Source organism: Amblyomma americanum, chromosome 1, assembly GCF_052857255.1.
Source record: "Amblyomma americanum isolate KBUSLIRL-KWMA chromosome 1, ASM5285725v1, whole genome shotgun sequence".
NCBI classification, from domain to species: Eukaryota; Metazoa; Arthropoda; class Arachnida; order Ixodida; family Ixodidae; genus Amblyomma; species Amblyomma americanum.
Window position 1 is genome coordinate 25,402,587 of NC_135497.1, and position 18,659 is coordinate 25,421,245.

General features: G+C 46.9%; 1 long non-coding RNA gene and 1 pseudogene across 1 annotated transcript; one reads left to right on the forward strand and one right to left on the reverse strand.

The window, feature by feature from the left end:
* The first annotated feature begins 4,038 nt into the window (after positions 1 to 4,038).
* On the forward strand, positions 4,039 to 4,206 carry LOC144116779 (U2 spliceosomal RNA; annotated as a pseudogene).
* A 4,353-nt stretch (positions 4,207 to 8,559) lies between these two features.
* Positions 8,560 to 13,967, reverse strand: LOC144131514 (uncharacterized). Its single transcript, XR_013314700.1, has 4 exons — positions 13,749 to 13,967; positions 12,931 to 13,350; positions 12,030 to 12,267; positions 8,560 to 10,627 (listed from the first exon to the last, which is right to left on the reverse strand). It is a non-coding gene; the product is annotated as an uncharacterized LOC144131514 (long non-coding RNA).
* Between the last annotated feature and the right edge of the window lie 4,692 nt (positions 13,968 to 18,659).

Here is an 18,659-nt window from a genome sequence, read left to right on the forward strand (position 1 = left end):
GGAAGCAGCGAGGTTCTTGGAACAATGGAATCGACACACTCGTTGCGTATGAGATTTTGGACGCTGGTCCAAGCTGAGTACCAGAGCGTTTGCAACTACGCCGCCGAGCTCAACGACATCGGCAGAAAGTGCGAATTTCGACAGGATTTCGACATCATGTGCCGCTCGCAATTCATGCAAGGAGTCCGGTCGGATGACCTGCGCGGCAAGCTATCAGAAGAAGAGTCGTTCGAGAGCGCAGTGCAAGCGGCCAGAAGGTGGGAGCTACTGCAAATTTTCCGGGCACTGCACGAGTTTGCACTGCGCCCCGCGTACACAGTCGTCTTCCTAACTGGACCTTCTGTACTGGGAGGTTCGCTGCCAAGGTGCCGCAGGTGCGGATACGTTCGCCACCATTTCGGGGCTTGCCCAGCAAGAGGACGTCTGTGCCGTAATTGCGGGAAGCGGGGCCACTTCGCGAGCGTGTGTCACGAGCCGCAACCATATGTGGTTCCCGTCGCACAGCCCTCGCAGCAAGTTAACCATTGGCGTTGAGTTTGGACAGCGTGCTTATTCTTGTTTGTTTGTTTGTTTGTTTTCTTGTCCGAAAGGTAGGGGTCACTACCCTTCTCTTACACTGTGGACACTACTGATGTGGTCGCTAATGAGTTTGTTGTGGCCGAATTATTCATATGCATTCTGTAACTGTGTTCGTGTTCTGCTGTTGTTTTCCCATGGTTTGTTTTATTTCCGATTTGCGTGTCTTTCGAGCAGTATTCTCAGTACAGAATGATTTTGCTGCCTGTTGCCAAATTATTCATATGCATTCTGTAACTGTGTTCGTGTTCTGCTGTTGTTTTCCCATGGTTTGTTTTATTTCCGATTTGCGTGTCTTTCGAGCAGTATTCTCAGTACAGAATGATTTTGCTGCCTGTTGCATCGCTTGTTATGAAAGTTGCAAACACATGTCGACGTCTGTATGTTGTTCATTTTTACCGATCAGATTATTATTATTTTGCATTATTCTCTTTCAGTAGCGCCGTTGAGTTTTGAGGATGTGCGAATTAGCGTGTCTGTTTTTTTTTTTTCTTCCCGAGGGAAATGTTCTTTCAAGGAGCTGTGTTGTTGTGGCCGAATTATTCATATGCATTCTGTAACTGTGTTCGTGTTCTGCTGTTGTTTTCCCATGGTTTGTTTTATTTCCGATTTGCGTGTCTTTCGAGCAGTATTCTCAGTACAGAATGATTTTGCTGCCTGTTGCATCGCTTGTTATGAAAGTTGCAAACACATGTCGATGTGTGTATGTTGTTCCTTGTTACCGACCTTATTATTATTTTTTTGCATTATTCTCTTTCAGTAGCGCCGTTGAGTTTTGAGGATGTGCGAATTAGCGTGTCTGTTTTTTTTTTCTTCCCGAGGGAAATGTTCTTTCAAGGAGCTGTGTTGTTGTGGCCGAATTATTCATATGCATTCTGTAACTGTGTTCGTGTTCTGCTGTTGTTTTCCCATGGTTTGTTTTATTTCCGATTTGCGTGTCTTTCGAGCAGTATTCTCAGTACAGAATGATTTTGCTGCCTGTTGCATCGCTTGTTATGAAAGTTGCAAACACATGTCGACGTCTGTATGTTGTTCCTTTTTACCGATCCGATTATTATTATTTTGCATTATTCTCTTTCAGTAGCGCCGTTGAGTTTTGAGGATGTGCGAATTAGCGTGTCTGTTTTTTTTTTTCTTCCCGAGGGAAATGTTCTTTCAAGGAGCTGTGTTGTTGTGGCCGAATTATTCATATGCATTCTGTAACTGTGTTCGTGTTCTGCTGTTGTTTTCCCATGGTTTGTTTTATTTCCGATTTGCGTGTCTTTCGAGCAGTATTCTCAGTACAGAATGATTTTGCTGCCTGTTGCATCGCTTGTTATGAAAGTTGCAAACACATGTCGACGTCTGTATGTTGTTCCTTTTTACCGATCCGATTATTATTATTTTGCATTATTCTCTTTCAGTAGCGCCGTTGAGTTTTGAGGATGTGCGAATTAGCGTGTCTGTTTTTTTTTTTCTTCCCGAGGGAAATGTTCTTTCAAGGAGCTGTGTTGTTGTGGCCGAATTATTCATATGCATTCTGTAACTGTGTTCGTGTTCTGCTGTTGTTTTCCCATGGTTTGTTTTATTTCCGATTTGCGTGTCTTTCGAGCAGTATTCTCAGTACAGAATGATTTTGCTGCCTGTTGCATCGCTTGTTATGAAAGTTGCAAACACATGTCGACGTCTGTATGTTGTTCCTTTTTACCGATCTGATTATTATTATTTTGCATTATTCTCTTTCAGTAGCGCCGTTGAGTTTTGAGGATGTGCGAATTAGCGTGTCTGTTTTTTTTTTCTTCCCGAGGGAAATGTTCTTTCAAGGAGCTGTGTTTATCTCCAGGAAAACCTGTTTAGAATAAAACACGTGATTTGTGCCCAGTGTCCGCGTTTCGTTTTTTCGTTCTTTGAGCGGACAAGAACGCCACATGGCTTCATTATGCCTTTAATCGGCCGCTACACGGGAACATTTTATGTCGTTAGGTTCGAATGACGTTCGCCATCTCGAACTGAATGTATACGATATGTAGCAGGAACAAGCAACACGAAAAAATAATGTGCGCACCGTTGAAGATAAAAATTTAATTTATTGAATTGTGCTAAAAAACAATGTTAATTTTGGTGTGCAGCCATTCGCACTGGAGAGTGTCACGGATAGTAAGCTATCCAGCTCTCGGTCTCGGCAGCAACCAACGACAGCGGCCAAGCGTGAAGCACGGCCTTGCCCGCTACCTTCGATCATTTTGGGTTCCTTGTTTCTTTTTGGTTGGCGTTCCACGTTCGTTTCGCTCGGAAGTATTTAAGGGGACATGGTAGGCCCTATAAATCCCATGTATTTTAAATGATGTCCCAGACTTTTTTCCTCAGGATCTACAGGGTTACAGCAGTCACACTGATATCATTTTATTCTGTTTTTTTTGTTCTCTTTATTGAGGCAGAAATTGTTCAAGAGCCGTTTGGTATTTTTGGTTTGTTTTTATTGCGAAGCAATACTACTTTAGGTTGCACTTCAGCCCGTTCCGTGGCGAGGCGGTGGTAGGCACCATTGACCTTTAGCGTGACCTCGCTGCGTGACGTCACACCACGTGACCTAGAGTGACGTCACACCAGCTGTGTAAAAACGGGGCCCCATCTCACGCCGTCGCGAGGCGAGGCGGTAGCCACCAACGGCGGCCTAACTCCCGCTCCTCTCACCAGGGGCGCTACGGTCAGAGTGACGTCACACCAGCTGTATAAAACAGCTCCGCTCCTCTCGCCAAGGCAGTCATACAGCCAGATGTTACGATGGTGCCTACGAACAAGGCAGCTTCGCAATCACCAGGCTTAACCAAGCTAAGCCACGGCCGTTTTTTACTGGGTCCTACCAGTTTTTGAGCCAAAATCGGCACTGAACATCCTGTAAAACAAAATTCTCTGCACTGATTTCTGTAATTCTGGTTCAGTAGACTTTCCCTACTTTTTGTTATGTACTGGACATAAATGTTTCTAGCGCTTGTGGTTCCTGAGAAAAAAAGGTCAAATGTTGCACAAATTTATGTTTTGAGATAACTGCCTTTTAAACAAAAAAAACAGAGCTTCATTACAAAACTACCCCCCCCCCCCCCCCGAATGCACATTGGTATAGGATTCAGTAGCCATCAGACAGGTAGGTATCCCCATAATCATTACTTTTCTCATTTATTTGCTCTCTTACATCCCTTTCCGCTAAGTCTTCATCGAAAATCTTCATTACGAAAATCAATCGAGACCAACAAGCATGCATTACACACACACAGGTACACTATCGTCATACACTGTATACAGACACAAGTTCTCAAGGTACATCCACAGAAAGCACTTTTCTTTTGTTGTTGCCAGAAAGAATGAAAAGGAAAGCGCACAGGCCTGCCCACTGGCTCAAGCTGATCCACAATCGCTACCACGTGCAGAAAGTAGGAGAGTTTAAAGATAGGATAGAAAGATAGGATAGAAAAGACGCGCGCTATAATGTTCCAGGCCGATCCCGGAGGCAGCCGTCCGGATCCCGTAGAATATCTGTTACGGGTCCAATTGGACTTATCTTTGGAAATGTGGTGGAGAGTTTGAAGTTTGCTTCACTTCCGCCACCGGTTAGCCCGGTATTGCACTACCTCCGGGATCGGCCTTGTCTTAAGCCCGTCTTTACTATCCTGTCTTTCTATCCCATCTTTCAACTCTCCTACTATCTGCACGTGGTAGCGATTGTGGCTCGACTTGAGCCAGTGAGCAGGCCTGTGCACTTTCCTTTTCTTTGTTTCTGGCAACAACAGACAGAACAGACCCGGAGGCAGTGCAATACCGGGCCAACCGGTGGCGGAAGTGAAGCAACCTTCAAGCTCTCCGCACATTTGCAGTCACTTACATGCTCCTTTCATGAGACCCTCTATATGGAGCCAGTGGCGGTTGACCATTAAGCGAAGTTATCTAATTTAAGAATGCCCGCGGTGATGGAGATTATGAAAACAATCCGAGAGATTAAGCTGCTAACGTCTGTTTTGCAAGAACCTAATTAGTGTAGTGTTCTATTTTATAGCCAGCTAAATATTTATACAGATCTCAGTGAAATGACATGACTGACCACCTCTTAGATTTTCCAGCTGGAGCTTCCAGTTGGGAGATCCGCTTCCAATTGGTTTTTCCGGATTCCAACTGGGAACGCCAATTGGTTTCAAATGGTTCCAGTTGGGCGATCCAACTGGAGTGTGATAGCCAACTGGAACCTTACGAACCAGTTGCGTAATCCAATTGGAAACGCAGAACCAATTGGAATCCCCAGCTGGAACTAGGGAAACCGAATGGACTACCAAGTTGGATTTATGAGCCCAATTGGCTGACCAGTTCTGTCCAACTCGTTTCACTTGGAACCAAATGGTATGTCCAATTGGAACCATTTTTTTTTGTTTTACTGGGATGAGTGTAAAATTGGGAATGGTTTGCCACCACCTAGCTTTCCAAAAATGACATTTTTTGTGTAAAAAAAATTGTTCTCACACAAGTGAGACATTGGATCTTGTTAAGAAAAAAACGGCAACTTCATATCGTGAAAAATCAAAAAATCATACATTTTTTTATTTTAGCCCACCTTGTTCTCTTAAAGCTGTAACTGAGCGCTTCACCTTTTGGATGTCAGTTATACATGCTTCGCGCGTCTCCACGCTGTGCCAGCCATATTGTTTGTTTACATTTACCAGATTTGCGGTTGACCTTTCACTTGGCTTGACTCTTGACGGCTAAAGTACTGCCGCATGACCGGAAAAAAATTGGCCAGTATCTTAGCTCAGCTATGCCAGGATATACGTAGTGAGAGCTGTAGTTCTCCGCTGGTTACGCATTTTGCGAGTTTGTTACAGATTGTTTATTTATTCAATTGTTTTGACAGAGATAAACACTGCCCGATGATCGGTAAAGTAACACGCAGTTGTCTCAATGCTGCCTACACAGTATTTAGACTGGTTGCTTTCTCTCAGATGAACGAGGTCAATCCTTCCGGTCCAGGATCCGGAGTACCCAGGCTCGAACCCGACCGCGGCGGCTGCGTTTTTATGGAGGCAAAACGCTAAGGCTCCCGTGTGTTGTGCGATGTCAGTGCATGTTAAAGATCCCCAGGTGGTCGAAATTATTCCGGAGCCCTCCACTACGGCAACTCTCTCTTCCTTTCTTCTTTCACTCCCTCCTTTACCCTTCCCTTACGGCGCGGTTCAGGTGTCCAACGATATATGCGACAGATACTGCGCCATTTCCTTTCCCCCCAAAACCAATTATTATTATTATTATTTCTGGCACAGCTTAATCGTATATTTTGAGCTAGAGTAAAAAATTTCTATTGGGTCATGACCGGAGGATCAGACTGCCCAAGGTGACGTGAAATATACAGAAGCTACTTGCAGTAACAAACAGCCAAATGTCTGGAACGTGTAATTGCGTTTTCCACGGCACTGTTGTTACTTTAGGTGGCAATATACCAGGTGTTTCATGGAAGACATTAAAGTAATTTTCTAAAACAGGCTTTTTGAGGTAAAATATGACTTATCCACTATAGCATTACCAGAGTTGGTGTACACCAGAAAACCGGTGAATCGGCTTAAGTAGTAAGCTAATAAAGAAATTTTTAATTATTAACTTTTTAACTGTTAGAGTTAGGCACCTAGTTGCAATTAGATATTTGTAGCCGGCCGTTACTAATAGCCATATCAGTTTTTATAATTTATAAAATGCTATTACCCTTGGCGCTGCATGAGGTTTGACAAAAATAGGCTTTTTTGACTAGTTGCATACACTGGAAAGGTTGCTTTGCCTGCATGCTTTTCGAACGCGCATGTATTTTGACACAATGTAGCCAAATTTTGTCGAGCCATAGTGCCGACGATAATCGCGTTTTCGAATTTCTAAAAACTGATATGTGGGCTTGACGTCCCGTCTGTTCTCCGTCAGGTAGTTACACGCAGTGACCGAACGCTTCGGGAGTTCTACCTTGAACGATTAATAACTGGACGGCCCACTCCAGTTGTAGCCAACACAGTGCTGTGCGCGTGTGTGATTTAATTCCTCTAAAATGAACTAATCACGCGCACAACCTGGACACATTTCTTATTGTGTAAATAGTTTGTACATATTACTTCTCCCCCTATCCCCTCTTCCTGTCCCCTCACCCCTCATTTCATTTCTCCGTTCTGCCTGCTATCCTTTATTTCCGATGCCCCAGCTCAGGTGCTTCAGTATCGATGGCAGATGCCGGGGATAGCAAAAATCTTTTCCTTCCTTTTTACTATTATTTTAATAAAAAAGCACTACCACCTTTTACTAACGACCGGCTACAAATCTCTAACTGCGACCAGGTCCCGCTTGCACAAACGCGAGCCTCTAAGTCCAGACTGAAATCCAAATCTCCTCTTATTATAACCTAATATAAGTCTGGACTTTCCTGCAGACGTAGTGTGCTTGCACAAACTGAAAAAACTGAACTACAGTCCAGACTTATTGTAGACGGTAGGTACTTTCAGTACCTAGGCCGGAGATTTAGCCGCCGACAAGGAATGAGATGGGGAATCGACCTGAAGTCGGTTGTGGGGGCGACAGACGTTCGCGCTGTCCAATAGCTGACCGCTATTCAATGTCAACATCCGGACACACTCCCGCGCTTTTTGAACTCAACATTGTGGTATCCTCTTTCCCACGGCGGCGCGCCCGTCCTCCGCGCGCAGCCGCATTAATTGTCGCCGCAAAACGGGGACCTCTGGGAGTACCGGGAAAAACGTCCCCTCTCCTTCCCTCTAGCTTTGTCGTCGCCTTGGCCGGTCAACGGCCGCCTGCCTCGCACTGCACGCTTATTGTCGACACACCGACGGGGATTAACAAGGAAGTCGCCGCTTCTCGGTGCAGGGCCGTCAACATAAAAGACGGATGATTCGAACAAATCCGGAGGCATCCACCGATCCCTTAAAGCGAACAATGCCAAACGCTCAGAAAGTAACCTCTGCACAGGGACTTGGTCTGCAGTTTCCAGAACCAAAAACAAAAGCATGCTGCCATAATCCCTGCATAGCTCTCGAAAACCAGCACATTGACTCACATTCGCAGGAATTAAGTCCATACCCGTGGTATCAGTATCACCGCTTCCTGTCCCAAAGCTCCTCCTCCTCCCCACTGGGCCTTTCAATTTAAGCTGCAAACCAAACTGCCCCCTGTCACTCTTGAAGAAGCAGTGGAGCCGGGTTCAAACGTCGGGACACCCACACACGAACTTCAAGCATGGCCTCACAACCGCCCACCAAGCGATTCAAGAGTAATCACTGGAGCGAAGATGAGAAAATGGACTTGGTGCATATTATAAGCGAAAAAGCTACTGCCTTGTTTAGCAAATTTAATTCGTCTGTAATGAGAAAAAAACTGGATCAAGCTTGGGCAGAAGTTTCCATAAAACTGAATTCGCACCACACTACAAAGAGAGATGTGAAAGAAGTAAAAAAAGCAATGGAAAAATCTGAAACAGCAGCTGAAGACGACCATTCAGTGCGTGCGCCAGCAAGAGAGACAAACCAGTAAGTGATCTCATGATCCCTTCTCTTTGTAGTAAAACTTCCGCTGTGGTACTGGTCACTACAGATAATTTTGTAGAGTCTCTGACAATATTTGTAATTTTGCTGAAGGACTGTAGTTTGTGGCACTCTGCATTCAGTGCAAGGTTAGTACGCAGATACCCGGCTTTCAAACGATGCATTCAGCAGAATGGTTTCGCACGATGCTGTATTTGTCGTAATGCTTAGAACAAGCTGTTTGGTCCTCTCTGTCGCGAAGTGAACTTGTGCAGGCGTGCTCCACGTGACTGCAGCTGCCTGGAATATGGCCCGCTCCCATCAGTCAAGCGTAATGCATATGAACACCGCCTTCCACAGAAGCACGGGAAAGCGACTCTGCCTAAGAAAGCTCAGAAAAGTTCTCATGCACGTATGACAGTTTATGAACAACAGATCAACGAAGGCAGAAAAAGCCACACTCTTCCTGTTTAATTTCGGGTCATAGATTTCGGCAAGTACAAAACATTTTCGGGCATGCTGCGTCCTGTGCGAGATTTTCGTGTTTATTTGTTCAACAGAATTTTACTGAGCCAACATTAAAATCTGACAATTTATTAGGCCCCTATCATTACCACTGGCATTTATTGTAACTAGCGCTGAGTAAGTGAAGTGTTTCCTGATTATTATTTTAAGGAAGCGACAAAAAAGCAGTTGAGTGTGCCTCACTATAAGTTTTTACAAGGACTGCCACTCTGATAAATGGATAGAAGTGAAGCTACAGCCCACAAAAGTAAGAAAATTGGACACTAACTTGCTCTTCTTAGCAAGGAAAGTTTTACAAAATCTCAAAAGGACAAAACTGCATCAAGGAAAAGGAGTGTATAAAAAAAAATGTGGTTGTATTTCAGCATATTGTTTGTCGCTATGCTGTTCTTTCACTTGCAACGCCCACTTATTTATTCTGAATGATGTCTGATTTGTTGAACTTCACATTCGTGCAGCAGTTGAAGTTCATAATCAGGAGCTGCCAGTCCAGACACACACTAAAATTTGCTCTACCACATGTAGCACTATACAAGCCAGAGGCAATGGTAGCAATGCACAAGAAGGTTTATTTTATGCACATGCCAGAAATACAAGCAGTGAATATTTATACAGAAATGTAACAAAAGAAGAGAAGTAGGAAAGTCGCTTGCAACACTTCGGCAAATAGTGTTCGCTGGGCACGACAGATTTCGAAGCGACAATATTTATTACCACAGGCTCTTGGGTAAAAAAATAAAGCAATTAGCATAATGGCATGTCCTACGCAAAAATACAGAGTACAATACTGAACTTTCGCTGCTAGGGATGGCTGCTGAGTGCTGCATTTTATTGTATAGTATTCCTTGTAATGCTAAACATTCTAAGGCAATGCTAATGCGAATTCCTAATGCAGTATTTGTTAATGTGTGTAGGTGCTGGTAGTAATGAGTATGCGCTGCCTGCCCTGCTGGAGACTGTCAGAGACATCGTCGGAGCAGACAACCCAATGTTGGAGGGCATACCTGATGCTGTAAACCAAGATGAGTAAGTATAATATGACTCCCCGAGTGCAATGAACCGCAATTACTCTGTTCATCATGTTCAGCCACTGAAAGAAAGAGTTATGGGGTGGAAATTGTGCAATATATGATGTTGAGTTGCTGCTAAGTGAAGACACACTAAATCGGGGTACAGTAAGTAGAGAATGCGAGCACACACACACAAGACAGGAACAAATCACTAGATTTATGTGTGTACATTGTGAAGCATGACTTTTAGGCAGCTATCTTGCATAATGGCACTTATTTGCTTGCGAGAAACTGTTTAAAACTTTCACACATTCAACATTATGCACAGTCTGCCAAAAATTAGTGGCACATTGTAAGCCCATCTTGCAGCACTTCTTGTACAAATAAGTCTTAAACCTCAAGAGACAAATCTAGTCTGTACACAGCAGTATTATTACTACAAACAGAAATGCATTCCTGCCAGTGGCTTACTTGTTCAGCAAACTCTCTTTTGATGTGAAGGACCACTAAAGGCACAGATAATTCATACAGGCTCCTTGAAGACGACGCCGACCAGGCTTTGACAGGCACTGCTCATGAGCCAGGGCAGCAGCACCAGCTACATGACAGCAGCCTGACCGAAGTGTACATTGACTAGCAAGCCCCACTGGATGTGGTCGATGAAGCAGTGTTTTACACATTTGATCCTACGGAAAGAGATGGGGAGACAGCCGGCTCAGAAGCTGGCAACCAAGGCAGCCCACCACATCAAGATGGCATATCGTGTCTGCATGATGACACTGTCCGAGAACCAGTGGTGGTGGAAGCAGCAGTAGTTCCCACCCAAGCGCAGGCATTAGCAGCAGCTGGAGAGCCAGCAGCCGTGAACACAAGAGGGCAGCAAGCACCAGCAGCAATGGGACCTCCGGCTCCTCATCTCTCATGGCCAGCCCAGCAGAATCAGAGCCTCCATTTAACAGAAGAAATGTTTAGCTGGAACATGACGTCCTGAAATCCAGAAAAAGAGCTGCTCATGTTGAATTGAGGGCAACAGGAGCAACAACAGAAGCAGCAGCAAAAGTGTCAGATGTGGCAGAAGGCTGGAAGGCAGTCAGCAATGCTGCTGTTGCTGTCATCAACAAATATGGAGCTGTTGATGATGCAGTCTTAGCAGCAACACAGGCACAAATGATAACAGAGGTCCACAAAGCCGAGTTAGAGCTGGAAATACTTTGTCTTAAAAAAGAGAGACGTAGGCTCGAGATAAAAAAACTAGAGCTCGAACTTAAAGAAAGGACCAATGGGATGGCAGATGATGGGGACTGAAGCTGAGTGGCTTTATAGCAAAGATTATCTGTTATTCCGTTTTTAGAGATCCTATCTTCCCTCATTCAATGTCCATGTACTATGCGATCTCGGTGCACGTTAAAGAACTCCAGATGGCCATAATTATTCGGATCCGTCCACTGCAGTGCCCCTCATAGTCTTAGTTGCTATGGGACGTTAAACTCCATAAAACCAAATGAAAACAAATGATCTAATGTTGTTCTTAATTGGACAAAGATTGAACATAACTTGTGCCAAAGGAAGCCGCAGAGTTTGTGGATGCAGATCTGTTATTTCTGGAGCCCCATTACACTTTGAGCCTTTTCTTTTTCTGAGCTGTAATTTACTTTTGCTTTTATGGGGATTAACAACCCAAAGTGACTCAGGCTATGAGAGACACTTTTGTAGAGGGCTCAGATGAATTCAATCAATTGTGGTTCTTCACCATGCACTGACATCGCACAGTACATGTGATATGATTATTTAGTTTTCATACTGTTGCAAAAGAACACTTGTATGTGATATGTGTCTAGTCGTGCTGCAACCATTTCTTAAAGCAGTATGTGCTGCTCAAGTGAATCAGTTGTCGCTGTGTACATGATGTGATTGGTGTGGCTGAATTCCTTATTTCAACTTGCACTTTTCTGGCAATATACGTCATTCTAAGTTTTAGCAGCAGTGTTTGAAGAACGATCATCTTGTCTGCACGAGTTCAGAATACATATATGACATGCTAAGAAGCAGCAAGCAATCAGATGTCTGCCTTAATAATGTTTACGTTTCTTGTACTTATTTCTCTTGTTTGCATTTTGAAATAAAGGTTTTTCCTGTGTGCATAATAAAAAGATGCATTTATCAACTTTTTAGGTGTTTGTCACTGATCTTAGTTTTTCGTTGTGTACACAAAGAAAATAAAACATGTTCCTATTCGCTGTCTCCTTGTCATCAGTTATGACAAAAGCACTGCACATTCAGCAAGGGCATTCATGTAGTCCAGGGCAAAATATGTTAGAAAGGTAACACAGGGGATAACATATTTCCCCTTTACTTATTTGAGAAATTAGACAAAAACCATGATACTTACAGTGAGAAAAGTTCTGCTGCACCAGCGCGTTTTGCACTGTGCTCCCATCATCAGCCATGCCACTGGGAGGAGCTGGCACCTCTGGTGGTAGCACACATTCCTCATCGCTACTGCATGCATACTATTTGGCAATGCTGTGCAGCACACAGCAGGCAAAGATGATTGTTGAACGCCGGTGAGGTGCCATTCGGAGCTCCCTATGCAGACAGTGGAAACGCTGCTTCAGCTGCCCGATCGTCTTGTAAAAGCGAAGTATCACCCGTAACTGCCGCAGGCACCCTCAAACATGGCAGTAGCATGCAAATATTGAAACATGCGACTACCTCAGGATATGTGTCTTGAAAGCTGCTATCTGTAAACTGTATACCATGCACTAACATAAATTATGGTGAGGCATAAAAAAAAGGAAAAAAAAATAGAGCCTCTGCACCATGCACTAACAGTCTGAAAGTCTGAGTAATGTAAATTTTCACTTTGCTGAATATTCCAACGCAATGCAGAAAGCACAGTGCACTTATGAGGACCCACCATAGTGAAATTATTACTAATCAGAATAAATTAAACATCATACCATGCCTAAAATAAGGGTGGTGCTGACATCCACAGGCCGTGTGCTAAGGGGAGGTTTACGTGGCTTGTTTTAATGCCCTATTGTCTGAACAGCATAATCAGAATGTAAAAAAAAAACTGACCAATAGTGCACACCTATGCCATATTTTCCCACAGTGGCATGGCCGAGTACTCGCGCACTGCCATCAGAGTGAAGCCGTGTAAATAGAGCTGTGTGCGTTTGTTCTTTTCATGCGTTCCTCACATCTCAACAAGGCGTATACACAATAGAGCGTAACTAGCAGCAGGTACCTGAGTTTGCTTTCCATTCCACCTAAGCATCAAGACTCACCTCTCCACAATCGCCCTCGCTGTGCCGTGCGCAGCGTTGTAGCGCCTTTTCCCGGGAGTGTCCGCAGTCTGGAACGATGTCATCAACCACGGCCTGCATGGGTAGCCGATGTCCCCCAGCAGCAAGCCTGTGTATACACCACTCCCGAAGCGTTGGGCCACGCTGCTGTTCGCCAGCACCCGAGCGTCATGAGTGCCGCCCGGCCACCTTGCGACGACATCGATGATGCGGCAGTGGCTGTCAACCACCAGCCGCACGCTTATCGAGTGATAAAAGTGGCGGTTGACATACGCTTCTTCACTCCCTTCGGGAGCCTGTATCCGCACATGGGTGCCGTCGATCGCGTCAACGACGCAAAGAAAGCCGGCGACAGCGTAGAAGCCGCCTTGGGCTTTCCGCAGTTGGCTAGGCGACGGCCAACTGAAAAGAAAACGGGGGTGGTAACCTTTACTTTCACGCCGACGTCATGCGTGGGCTTGCACACACTCGCACGCGCACATATTAAGGGAGTCACATTTATACTAATATTAATCTCACCTGACCATCACACAGCCTCGCACGATGTCGACTCGAAAGAACAGAATCAAGAAATACGCGCTTGAACAAAACATTATTCACGGCCAGCGACAACTATACAAACTATTTGCGATCCTTTCGCGTGAAAAAAGGTACTTACGCATTTGAGACGTCGTACGTACGACAGCTGATGTTCCAAGCCGCGCAACTGGTTAAAATGCATGCGAGAATACGCAGAGCCAAAGAAAGCAAGCGGCAGTAACAACATAGAGGGAAAGATAGAAGGCTGGAGACAGGCTTACCAGAACCAATCTTTGCTGCGGCGGACGAGGGCGACAGCAACTCGGCGTACTGTGCGGCTTGCTGTAGATCCGTGGGCGCCGATCACAACTCAGGCAGTAATCCCGGAAACAGGCGGAGGCAAAAAGCTTCAGTGCCAGCATCACCTGCAGCTCGGTGCACAAAGCGCCGCTCCGAACGCCCCTACGCATCGAGGGCTCGATCTCGGAGCGAAGAAGCTTGGCTTGGCTCGGCGAGAAATGCCTTCCCGCCCGAGGCGTAAGCGGCGCTGCAGCTGCTCCTTGCTGAATGTGTCAAGCGGATCGGTCCTGTCACGAAACACGCGTTCGCGGTGCAACAGCCGATCGGCGAGCAACTCCAGGCGGATCAATCGCACGGCAGCCATGTTGGAGAAGACTGGCAAAAGTTTTCGTTGAGACTGCCCCAAGCATGCTAGGTTTCCGCCGCATTGAAAGCTTGATTTCCTGCCTTGTTGCAGGCTAGTTTCTTTCATGCAATTTCGGCTAGGGAAGATGAACTCCAATGAGCTGCGATTGAAGTTTGGAGTTAGACTGGACTAACGAGATTTGTGCAAGCGGGCCCAGTTGCCTAGCTGTGATAGTTAAAAAGTTAACTATCAGAAACTAGTGAACCGGCATACTACTTATAGAGAATTCAGCGGCTTTCCGGCGTCCGCCAACACTGGTGATACTGAGCTGCAAAAGCCATATTTTTATCTCAAAAACCCTATTCTTTAAAATTACTTAAGTCTTTCCTCAAACACCTGGCACTTCAGCTGCCTACACATGCTGGAAATGAATCCTGTGCCCGGAGGATTAACCAAGAACCGCGCAAGCGCTTTTCCACAACGTTAAAAGAGGTATTCTAAGGGCCGTCGTACGATCGTTTTTAAGCGGCTTCCGCCAGGCCCGCTTGGCGAGCGGGCGAGCGGATCCACCCCGTCCGGCGAACGGATGGAAAGTTGGTCAAACTCAACTTTCGAGCGGGCGAGCGAGTTCGGCCGGCGACCGGATTGCAGCTATTGGGGACATAGTTTCGGATTCTGGTGTGCAGACGCGGGTGCGTATGCGCTCCAGCTATTTTTCCTATTTTGACCCACTTTTCACTTTCCACTGAATTTTATCGTGTCTCCCGAAGTTAATGAAGGTGCCCGGCACTTGCCCAACCCATTTTCGGGACCAGCACTCCATTTTTGTGACCTACATGGACGCTTGTTTCCACCGAGCGGTAGGCTCCGCTTCGCAGCCGGGCCCAGTGCTTCGCCAAGCATGGACGTCGTCACCCAGGAGGAGGAGGATCTAGCCCCTGAAGAGTATATACCCACGGACTGGACCTATGTAGCCCACTGCTACGCTTCATCATCTTCGAAACACACTCCCAAGCCACCGCTGACGGCGTCGCCTTACGCGTCCCAACAGCCACCTCCCTCCTCGTCAAGTAAGCTGCCTCGCCGCGCTCCATCACTGCCACGCCTCCCTTTTGAAGACTTTGAAGTCATCATTCGCCCTCGCGGGGGCCTCAATCTGCGTGTCTGGGGCGAGAACATTTTTCGCAGAGCAATCACCTCAAGCATTGATTTGACCTACTCCGACACCGCAGAGGACCGCCTTCGGGTGAATTTCATTCACAACACCCTCACCTTTGGCACGAGAACAGAAAACTGGGCGAGTTGGAATGTATTCAACTTTAAGCAGCGCGAAACACAGGACAAAAGAAAGAAACATGAGATGAAACATGAAACAAAGCGCTCGTGTCGTCTCATGTTTCTTCCTCTTGTCCTGTGTTTCGCGCTGCTTAAAGATGAACCTTTGGCACCCCGAACCGGGACAGCGCCATTATTTATACGAAGCTCAAGGCAATCATCCTGGGTCCGACAAGCTACCCAGTTGCTACCTATTTGGCCCCCACCAGGCGCATACCCCCGAGGTATCATTCACCACCAAAACGTGGATGAGATGCAGGAGGAAATCATGGAGTACTTGATACCCCAGAATCCAGAACACTGTATTCTCTACGCCCGCCGTTTAGGCAAGACCCAATCTATTGCCATCACTTTCGCTGGGACGATGGTCCCCCGCCAAGTCTCCTACGCCGGCAATGCTGTGCGCTGCTACATCTTCAAGAACAAGGTGGAAGCCTGCCTTAACTGTCGCATAACGGGACACCGAGAGGACGTTTGACCGCATCCCAAGCTCTCCATGTGTCCTCACTGCGGAGCTCGCTACCCTGACCAGGCCCGTGAATGCACCCCCACTTGTGTAGCTTGTCCTCACCAGACTGGTTCCTCCAAGTGTAAACGCCGCTACAAAGCGCCTCCTGTCGTACTGCAACGCCAGCTACATGCTGCGAACTCAGACAGTGCCTTCAGCTCTCATCGTTCCCGATCCCGAACCCGTCGCCAAGGGTCTGAGAACACCTCAGCCAAAATGGATTCCGACCGCTCTTCCTCCTCTTACCGGTGCTCCAGCCGGAGTCGCTCACGGTCCTTTCCACCCCTGGCCTCCAGGTTGTCTCCTCGCCGAGAGTCCTCCCCGAAAAATCAGGTGAGCTGGGCAGTCGCGGCTTCCCCCTCTCAGAGTCTCAGTCTCGCTATTCAGAGCTGCAAGCCCTGCGCGACGAGATAACAGCCCTTAAAGCTAGCAACTTTAGACTACAGCAAGAAAACGGTTATTTAAAGCGTCCACCCTTTGCACCCGATCCATCTCAAACAAATCCTACTCTACCCCTTCAACCTGTTCCCACCACCTCGCCTCAGGCGTCCACATCTGCTCCACCGCAACCAAAAGATACAACCTCAAGTCCACCCTCTAAGCGGAAATCTACCTCCCGCTCAGAACGATACGTTAATTTTGCCGACCTCGAGGAATTTGAGGCTCGCCTAGAAGACAAATTAGAGGCTAAAATTGATGCTAAGCTCGAAGCGAAATTTGCTGAGTTATCCCGACCAATCCAACAGCAAATGCACCAGTTCCAACAACAGATACAGCAGCAAATCCAACAACAACTTAACATCCTCATGCAACAATTCCAAACACGTGTCACAGGTCTTGAAGCTAGGGTAGACGCATCGGCCGCCCTCCTCACGACACGGGTTAAACGATACGATCGCTTACCTCCCGCTACAGCCCCCAAACCCATCTTAGCTTCAACCAAACTTCACCATAACGCCCCGCCACCTACTTAACGTGTGGCAATGGAACTGCAGGGGGCTTCGCCGCAAGCGAGGCAACCTGCAGCAGTACGTCCAAAATTCGGAGATCCCCCCTGATATCATCGCCCTCCAGGAAACTCATGGCCCAGTGAAACTACCTGGCTATAAACCATACTCCCCCCTAGATGTCACCGCTCCCGACACCGCTATTTTGATTCAACGCAACCTGCCGGCCGTCCAACACTCCTTAGACGACGTTGGCGTAGACAGCGTCTTGCTCGAACTCCTCCCTCGCAAAAAGGGCGACCAAAGCCTCTTCATTCTTAACCTTTATAGCTCCCCAAAAGACAGAAGACTCGACTTCACCCTACTTCTTTCCCGTGTCAACAAGCTCGCGCACCATTCAGGTCTCCTCATTGTGGGATATTTCAATGCCCACCACCCCGCTTGGGGTTACCGCGCCGCCAACCGGAAGGGTAACAATCTGTGGTTACGGGCACAGGAACTGGGCTTCACCCTTATTACTGACCCTCACACTCCCACCCGCGTAGGAAACAGCGTGTCTGTTGACACTTCACCTGATGTAACATTCTGCATAAACGTGCGGATCGATCGGTGGCTCAACACTGTAAATACCCTAGGCAGTGACCACTATATCCTCGCGACCACCCTCAGCATGTTCCCGTACCGTCGGAAATGTCGCCCAAGCCTAATCACAAATTGGGACAAGTTTCGTTCCATACGTGCTCAGAACGCTCCTGCCCGGATTAATAACCTGGACGAGTGGATCTCCAATCTCCAGGCAGATGTCTCTGCTACTACTCAGGAATAACCTGCCACGACTGATCGATCCAGTACAGACAGCCGTCTCCTCCACCTATGGCAGGCCCGCTCTCGAACACCTCCGCCCCATCTCCCTTACTTCCTGTGCTGGGAAACTGATGGAGCACGTCATTCTCAACCGTCTTAATCATTATGCTGAAGATAATGATCTCCTACCTCGCGCTATGATTGGCTTCCGCTCAGATCTCTCTACGCAAGACATTATGCTCCAGCTCTTTCGAGGGATACTGTGCCCCTCTACCAGAGCGGGCACAAAGGCTATTCTATGGCTTGATTTAACTAAAGCATTTTACAATGTCTCGCACGGAGCTATTCTCGCTAACCTCTCCCTACTAAATCCTGGTTACCATACCTACGAGTATATACGCACCTTCATCTCTGGTCGTACAGCTGAAATTAGCTTTGGCTCTCTCCTCTTTGACCCTATAACCTTAGGTAGCAATTGCACCCCAAGGATCCGTTCTGTACCCCTTTCTTTTCAATGTCGCCTTGCTCACGCTACCTTCAAAATTAGACGCTATCCACCGGCTATTCCATACCTTATACGCAGACGACATCACCCTCTGGATTTCAACAGGCAACGATGCTTAGGTTGAATCGCACTTCAGCAAACGGTGGATGTCATTGAGCGCCACGTAGCCGGAGTCGACCTCTCGTGCTCACCTCAGAAGTCCGAGCTGCTGCTCATTCGAGGTCAACCCGGCCTGCACGGACATCCTCCCACCTGCATTACTGCTAGTGGCCAACCCATACGCGAGCTATCCACCTTTAGGGTATTGGGGCTTCTCATCCAGAGTAATCGGAGAAACACCGACACTCTGGCTAAACGCACAGTCTCTGTCTCGCAGACCATTCGTCTAATTCGTCGCATTGCTAATAAACATAAAGGCATGCGAGAGGCTGACCTCCGACGTCTTGT